Source organism: Beta vulgaris, chromosome 7 (assembly GCF_026745355.1).
Source record: "Beta vulgaris subsp. vulgaris cultivar EL10 chromosome 7, EL10.2, whole genome shotgun sequence".
NCBI classification, from domain to species: Eukaryota; Viridiplantae; Streptophyta; class Magnoliopsida; order Caryophyllales; family Amaranthaceae; genus Beta; species Beta vulgaris.
Genome location: NC_079208.1, coordinates 21839594 through 21848601, shown reverse-complemented (window position 1 = coordinate 21848601; position 9008 = coordinate 21839594).

Below are 9008 nucleotides of genomic sequence, written 5' to 3'. Positions count from 1 at the left end.
TTGGAGATTCAATGATTCAGCTAAAGGCAGATCAAACACGTTAGTACAGGAACCACTATCAATGATAAATGGACAAACTTTTCCCTTGATGATACAACTTGAATGGAATAACTTGGTGCGTTGTTCATCCACATGTTCATCATGGCTGGAAGATAATAAAGAGCGACGTATTAGCAAATTAGGGTGCTCTTGTTCTGGTGCACAAATAGGTTGCTTGGACCAGAAGTCTTCATCATCCATAGGAGGATCAAGGTCAATAGGGACGTGTACTTCGTCGGCCAAGTAGTTCACTAATTCCTCACATGTGGTGAGAGTGGTGTTGGGACAATTTTTAGCAATATGTCCAAGACCTAGGCAACGAAAACATTGAGTTTTCTTACCTCTGATCGTGGCACTAGCAGAATTAGTAGGAGTTGTCGTTGATGGCTCCGCCTCTTTGGGCTTAGCATTCGACAAAGCAGTCGAAGAGGTGGTAAGAGGGTTCGAGGCTTCGGACGAGACAGGGGGTGTGACCATGGAGTCCGCTTGAATCGAGGCTCGTTTTGTTGGCGTTCAACTTTGGAAGCTAGAATACAAACATCATCAAACATACATATTGCTGCAATTTAACTATATTGGCGATGGATTTATTCAGACCAACAACAAAGCGAGCTTTTTTTGTTCGTCGTCTTCTTGAATGTCACATGCATGGTATTCTTTCAAACTCCTTAATGTATTGTTCAACACTCAAACTTGTTTAACGCAAGGAGTTTAGGCGCACAAATAGTTCTTGTCTGTAGGTTCGGGCATAAAACGTTTGTGCTTGTACGTGTAGACTCAAACCATAGAGATGCATATTTTGTGAGTTTCAGGATGGCATGAGAAAAACGAAAACCATCACATAAGTTCTTGTGATCAAAGAATCTATCCAATCGGCTTTCCAACTCCAAATATGCTTCAGGGTCAAGATCACCATCAAAGGACGGCAAGTCAGCCAACCGTAAGTCATCTTCACGGTTAGGAGGATGTGGAGGTGGGCGTGTAAAGTTGACATTATGTTCAATGGTGCTAACTTTCGTGTTTAAGGTCGTCAGTTGAGCATGACATATTGAAGTTGCACGTTGTTATTGAGGGCGTCGAGCATGTCTATATGATTTTCGGGCATGGTGTGCGAGGGATAACACACTAGATTGGTGAGTGTTGGCGTGCGAGCAGGGCTGTCGAGGCGTGGGCGAGTGAGTCACGCACAAGGTTGGCTGGCAGTATGGTGTGCGAGCAAGGATGTCGAGGCGCGCACTGACTTGACGAGGTGCTTGGTGCGCGAGCAGTGGATCGAGGCGTGTTACGGGGTTCAGACTGTGTGACGAGGCGTGCACGATGGTGTGCGAGCTTGGTGGCGATGCGCGTTCAGTGGGCGAGGGGCGCACGAAGGTGTGCGAGCTTGGCGAGGAGTTGTGCGACCCAACAGGCGAGGTGCGCTCTAGCATGGGCGAGCGGTTGGTGTGTGAGACAGAAGCGATGCGCGCTGTGCAAGACAGTATGCGAGGGACTAGCTACCATGGGCGGGGGTTGGTGAGGCAGCAGGCACACCACTTGATGTGATTCTTAATGAAAGATTCACTTATTTAGGGCTCTTTGATGTAGTTTAGTGGATTTTGTGTATGAAAGATTGGATATTGATGTGTTTCTTTAATGTAAAGTTAAGTATGGTAGCGTATTTCGTCTCAACAACTCAATTGGTGACTAAGATATGAAGAACTTAGGCGTATTTCGTCTCAAAGTTCAACTGGGGTTTTTGTGGTTCTCTCTTGAAACTTTCTCGCAAGAATTAACTCAAATAGTCACTACATTATTCATATGGTCTATATTTTACAAGAGTGTATTATATTTTCATACACTAAACTAGAATATGCTAATTAAAACTAGAATATAATAACTAGAATATGCTAATTATCCTAGAATATTCTACACACTTAAGATAATTAATAAAACTCAATGATAAGGAATTAGAATCTTAAGTATAATAGGATTCCTTTATCACTTAAACACTTAATTAAAAAAAAAATCTTAATGTAACTAAAACCCTAATTTACATAGAATTCTAACAGAACTCTAACTCTACATAAATACTACATTTAATTCATATCATTACCAGCCAAAAATATCTTTTAATACCTAATTACTTTTGGAATGGCAATTGGAATGATTTTAACTCCTATTTATTCATTATATATGTTACGTCAAATGATTTTGTGGATATAAATTATTTAACATTCCAAACTCTTATTTTTTTTTTTTTTTGGACCGTGAGAGTTGTTTGTTTCGACTTCTATCTTTCTACCATAAAGTCTCGTTTACATAAAAAACTTACTTCTGCCTTATACTATATTTGTATTCATAAAGTCTCGTTTTCCATTTAATTAAGTGTTAATGTAAATGAACCATAACTATGTAGTCCTATTCCTAATAGATTGACCCCAAAATAGCATATCCAAATTATAAGAAAGCCTATAAAAGCCACAATTGCAGAATTTGCACCCCGCAAATTTTTATTTGTTCGAATATGTAAATAAATTGCAAATATGGTCCAAGTAATAAATGCCCAAGTTTCTTTTGGGTCCCAATTCCAATATGATCCCCATGCCTCATTGGCCCATACTGCCCCTGAAAGAATACCTATGGTTAAAAAGATAAATCCTAGACTAATAACACGATAACTCCAATGATCCAGTTGTTCAATCAATTGGGACCTGTAATAATTTCTACCAAAAGAGGGCAAAGCATTTTGTACAATATTGCTTTTTTGATTCATGTATTGAACCTCACCGAAGAAAAATGAATCATTTAAAAAATGTTTTCGTTTATCAAAAATCCTTATTATATCTTTTTGAAATGTAATGATTAGAAGTGTTACTGATAATAATGATCCGCATAAAAGAGCTGCATAACTCAATACCATCATACTTACATGCATCATTAACCACTGGGATTGGAGAGCAGGTACTAATATTGCGGATTGATGCATTTCAGTTAACAGACCTGACGTAGCAAATCCTTGGGTAAAAATAGCACTTGGTGCAGTTATTGCACTTAAAGAATTTTTCTCTTTTTTAAAAAAATATGGAATCATATGAATAAGGTAGAAACTCCAGGAAAGGAAGATTAATGATTCATATAGATCACTTAATGGGAAATGCTTCCAATAAACCCAACGAGTCACTAATAATCCTGTTATACAGACAAAAGTAACTATCATGCCTTTTTCTAATGAATTAGATAGTCCTACAATTTTATTAACTAATAAAGTTATCAAATGGAGTGTAATTACAACGGAAACCGTTGAAAAAGAAATATGAGTTAAAATATGCTCTAAAGTAGAAAATATCATATATATATTAAAAAAAAAAAAAAAAATCCCTCAATTACAAATTATGAAATGGAAATCAGAAAAAAATTATTTCATTTTCATTATTTATTATAGGTTATAGGACTATTGCTATTGAAATTTTTTGAGAATTTTAAGATGCCATGCCGCCACTCGGACTCGAACCGAGATGCTCTCGCACTGCTTCCTAAGAGCAGCGTGTCTACCAATTTCACCATAGCGGCTTGTTTGAAATCATAATAACCCGTTTTTATTCAATCGTCGAGATTAATTCAATACAATATTTGCTTTTTTGAACCAGTTCCGTTTCGATTTGCAAATCCCTTTTTCTTCATTAATTGAAATGTTTCATATTCATAATAATTATATATTACTTAGTTGTTTTTTGTTATTTTAAGTCAATTTTATTTTTATAGTACTGCTTTAATTTGTCAATGGACTTTCATGTAGTTTATGTTTGGACCCTTTGTAACTAGACGATTCTGTCTTTCATTCCAGAATAGACCTCAATTTGCAAAAATAGCAAATAAGAAATACATAGATTATAAAAAATAGACTATTTTTATCACAATTTCAACATGGCGTCGACGAGCTTTCTTTTTTGTAAATAGGTAGTTTTTTATCCAAAACAAATTAATTGGTAAAATTTTTCTTGTTAAGTATTGAACCGGATATGTCATATAAAAAAGTTTGGATTTCTATTGAAACACATTTCAAAAGTAAAGGGCTTTTTTGATTGATTTCAAATGGACGAATTCGAATATATAATATAGAAATTCCGAGAAATAATACTTTCGAAAGTTAAAATTGAACCATTTTCTATTTGCCTTTTTTATAAAATACTATATAGGTGGAAAACTTTTTTTATTGTATTGTGACAAAACAAAGAGGTTGATGGGGAAAAAATCCCCATCTTATAAATGACAAAATAGACTAAAAAAGAAAGGTGATGAAATCTTCTCTATATATAGTTTTCAAACAAAAAAAAGGACTATGTTAGGGTAAGCATCATAGTTCTTATTCGTCATATCATGAGAAAAAATGATACAATTGTATATAGTTCGAAACATTAATTAGTAAATACAACCCAATTTGAATCGTTTATTTTAGATAATCTGATTCTAAATGCAAAGTGTTTGGGCCCATTAAACCCTTCCCAGAATATCATGCCACGTGGCACCGCCACCTAAGTACCGTGGGCCCCACCAACTACAGTATGGCTAATTCAGGCTTCATGGGTCTCACCAGAATCACCCTTTGAAAAGGTATCATCAATCCCCAAGTGAGCTGTCATGTCCAGCACACCACTTTCTAGAAAGTCTCACCACTATAAATACCTCTTGTCCCATCAATGCAAAGGTATTGAATACTCATCTAACTAACTCGAGTTTCTCACTCTAGACTCTCTCTCTACCTCAATCATCGACTGACTTGAGCGTCGGAGGGGCGATCCCGGAACAACCCCCGGGGTAGTTTTTCTGTGTTTTGCAGGTTTCCGGTGAACTGATAACCAGCCCAGCTCGGACTTAAGGACTTGTTCAGCACAGATCATTAACCTTAATTTCTAGACAGAAACTGTTTGGCGCCGTCTGTGGGGATAGTACAAAAAGTTACTTCGCCACCACTTCGAAAGATTCACTTGATGCTCAGCAGGACTTAACCACAGTGCTAGTCAGCCATGGCACCATCCAAGAACGCCCGTAACAGATCTACCCAACCCCAGCGAACCGAGAGGGAACCCTCACCCCAACCAAGGAGGTCAACATGGACTAGATCCCCGTCAGTTCATACACTGGACCCTAACCTGGAACTCTCTCAGGAACTTCAACCTTTTCCCTCTCGGGAAATACAGCACGTTGACCCTCAACCTTTGCTCACAGCTGACATAGCACTCATAGCAGCTCAGCTGCAACAAACCTTGCAGCAAAACATCATGCAAATGCTGACCGCCCTCCAGCAAGGACAAGGGCATAATCAGCTCAACCTCCAGCCACGCGACGATAATGTCCAGAGGCCATCTCATAGGGAAGAGCGTAACCCTCGCTCCACTCATGACCAGCCTAACCGGCAAAGGTCAGCCGCTCGGGAGCCTACTCGGTCTCAAAGACCCCCCTCCCGGCAGGATGAGCGCCCTCCTCTGGGCGAGAGGTCAGCCCCTCGGGAAGCTGCTCTCCGACGGGAAGAGACCCACGTTTCCAGGTCGCCAAGGGGGAATCCTGGCCGCAAGCCGGAAGATGCTCGAAACATCCTTAATGAGAAACGCCGTAGTCAGGGATATGATGCTCGTCAGTTCCTAGATCGCAAGGCTGCTCAGCGTGAGGGACAGGGCGACTCAGCTCAGTCCAAACCTCTAAGGCTCGGCAATGGGAGCCTCAAGTTCATGACCCCGTTCAGCCGAGAGATTATTGACACCCCTACCCAAGGGAAAGTCAAAACGCCGCTGATTGAACCGTTCGCGGGCCTAACCGGCCCAGAAGATCACATGGCCACGTATAAGGCCCAGATGAGTGTGCAGACCAGTTGCGAGGCCACATGGTGTCGGTTCTTCTCCACCACACTGAAAGGGCTCGCGCTAAATTGGTTCCAAGAGTTGCCGGCCGGAATCATCACCGACTTTGCCGTGCTCGAGGACATGTTTACCCATCAGTTCGTGGCCGGAAAGAGACAAAAGAAGAGTAGCTTACACCTCATGGGGGTCAAGCAAGAGAAGAATGAAAGTCTAGCCGACTAAATAAAAAGATTCAATGAAGAGTCCCTGAAAGTATCCGACCTGCAGGATGCTGTGGCCTTCGCTGCTCTCATGTCCGAATTGCAACCTGGCCGGCTAAGATGGACATTGGCTGAGAGCGAAGTCAAAACCTTTTCAGAGGCCATGGCAAAGGCTCAAAGATTTATCCAAGCGGCAGACATTTGCCGTCACTCGGAAGAAGGAAGTAAGAAGAGAAAGGAAGAAGGAAACAACAGAGATCAGCCCAAACAACAGAAAATGGGCGGTAGGTCGGATAGGTTCACTGATCATGGAAACGACCCTCGTTTCAATAAGAACCGAAGAGAAATATACCTAGACATCAAGCACAAGTCCATGCTGCCTAACCCCCAACCCATCCGAGCTTCAGCCTATCGGAGAGACAAAAGTTAGTGGTGTGAGTACCACCGGGATTGTGGTCATACCACAAAGGATTGTAGAGAGCTGAAAAAAGGATTGGATAACCTTGCCGACCAGGGCAAGCTGAACCGCTACCTCAAACACACCGGTGAAGAGAAGGGAAAGCAGAAGGTCGGTCAGTCCAATAGTGGGGCAGGGGTACATTGGGGTCATCGCGGGTGGCTTCGCCTCGGGAGCCTAACCGGCCGAGCCGGAAAGCTCACCTTCAAAACCTCAAGCACCAGGTACTAGAGGTCGAACCAAGCCGGTCCGATTGTCCCATAATGACATTTGGGGAATCCAGTCGGTCTGTCAGCGTACCCCACGATGATTCCCTGGTCATCGAGCTCAAAGTAGCCAACTCCCGGGTCAGACGTGTCTTGGTTGACAGTGGGTCATCCGCGGATATCATAACCCTGGAATGCCTGAAGAAGCTGAAATATAGTGAGAACGATGTCACGCCACTCGATCAGCCACTCATAGGCTTCGGGGGAAACTCTGTACAGCCCGTTGGGTCGATAAAGCTCCCCACTCGAATGGGAGAGAAAGGCAAGGGCAGAAGCCTACCGATCGACTTTCTAGTGGTCGACATTCCTTTGCCATACAATATCATTATGGGACGACCCACCCTGAACAGAAATAAAGCTGCAATCTCTACATACCAACTCCTCATGCAGTTCGAAACAGATGAGGGGAAGGTCGGAAAGATTCAAGGGGATCAGCAGGCCGGACGAGAATGCTATGTTAATAGCTTAAAGAGCAGAACTGAAATCGACGTCCAAGAGGACTCGAAAAGAGAAAAAGGAAGAAAATTCCCAAGGAACTTGGGGGTGTACATCACAGAAAACCCCAAACAGTACGCGACCTCAGCCAGCTGAGGAAGACGAAGAAGTAGAGATCGGGACAGAACCCGGTCGGACTGTAAGAGTGGGCAAGGCCCTAAACCCAGAAACAAGAGCACAAGTAGTGCAAGTGCTCAGGGAATACCAGGACGTATTCGCCTATGAGGCCTCAGAGATGCCTGGACTTGACCCCAAAATTATGTGTCACGAGCTGAATATTAAGAAGGGGTACAAGCCAGTCAAGCAAAAGCTAAGGCATCAAGGTCCGGAAAGGTGCAAAGCTGCCGCAGTGGAGGTCAAGAAACTGCTCGAGGCAGGATTCATTGAGGAATGCCAGTACTCGGAATGGCTGGCTAATGTAGTACTGGTGAAAAAGCCGAGCGGGCTTGGCGCATGTGCGTGGATTTCACAGACCTGAACAAGGCCTGTCCGAAAGACAACCATCCTCTGCCCAAAATAGACAGGTTAGTCGACTCGACAGCTGGTCATGCCCTTCTAAGCTTCATGGATGCTAATGCAGGCTATCACCAAATTCCCATGGCGGAACATGATCGGATTCATACCGCTTTCACCACCCCGCAAGGGGTTACTGCTACAAAAATGATGCCATTCGGACTGAAAAATGCCGGAGCCACGTATCAGCGGACAGTTAACAAAATTTTCAGTGATCAGTTGGGTCGGAAGATTGAGGTGTATGTTGACGACATGATCGTCAAAAGCAAGGCCCACTCTGATCATCCAGACGATCTAAGGGAGACGCTGAGCACACTGAGGAAGTATCGTATGATGCTCAACCCTAAAAAGTGCGTCTTCGGAGTGAAAGGGGGCAAGTGCCTCGGATTTCTGGTTGATGAAAGGGGTATTGAGGCCAACCCCGACAAGATCAAGCAGTTCTGGAAATGAAATCCCCTCGGAACGTCAGGGAAGTGCAGCGCCTAACAGGATGTCTAGCTGCCCTCGGACGGTTCCTGTCGCGGTCGGCTGATAAGAGCCTGCTCTTCTTCAAGGCCCTTAAGAGAAAAGAGTTCACATGGGACGAAGAGGCTGAGCAAGCCTTCACCTCCCTCAAACTTCATCTATCAACTCTTCCCAAGCTCATGTCCCCCTTGCCGGGGGAAACATTGTTTGTGTACTTGGCCGTATCCGAATACGCCCTAAGTGCCGTTCTGGTAGCCGAAAGGGAAGGGACGCAGCACCCGGTCTACTTCATAAGCCATGCCTTTCGAGGGCAGAAGCGAAATATAGTGAGGTGGAGAAGATGGTCTTCGCCCTCGTCATGGCTAGTAGAAAGCTGAAACCTACTTCCAGCCCATCAAATCAAGGTCCTTACCGGACAACCCCTCCGCAAGGTCATAGAGAGCAGGAACCACTCCAGTCGGATGACGGATTGGGCTGACCAATTGGCTGATTTCGGCCTGGAATATGAGCCCAGAAGGGCCATCAAAGCTCAAGCCTTGGCGGACTTTATAACTGAATGCACAACTCGGCCCCCGGTCGAGAATGAAGAGTGGGAACTATACGTGGATGGTTCTTCCACCAAGTCAGGATGTGGGCGGGCTAGTGCTTAAGCCCCCGGTCGGAGAAAAAATGGAGTATGCAATCAAGTTCGAATTCCGGGGTCGAACAATGAAGCGGAGTATGAAGCTCTCATCCTCGG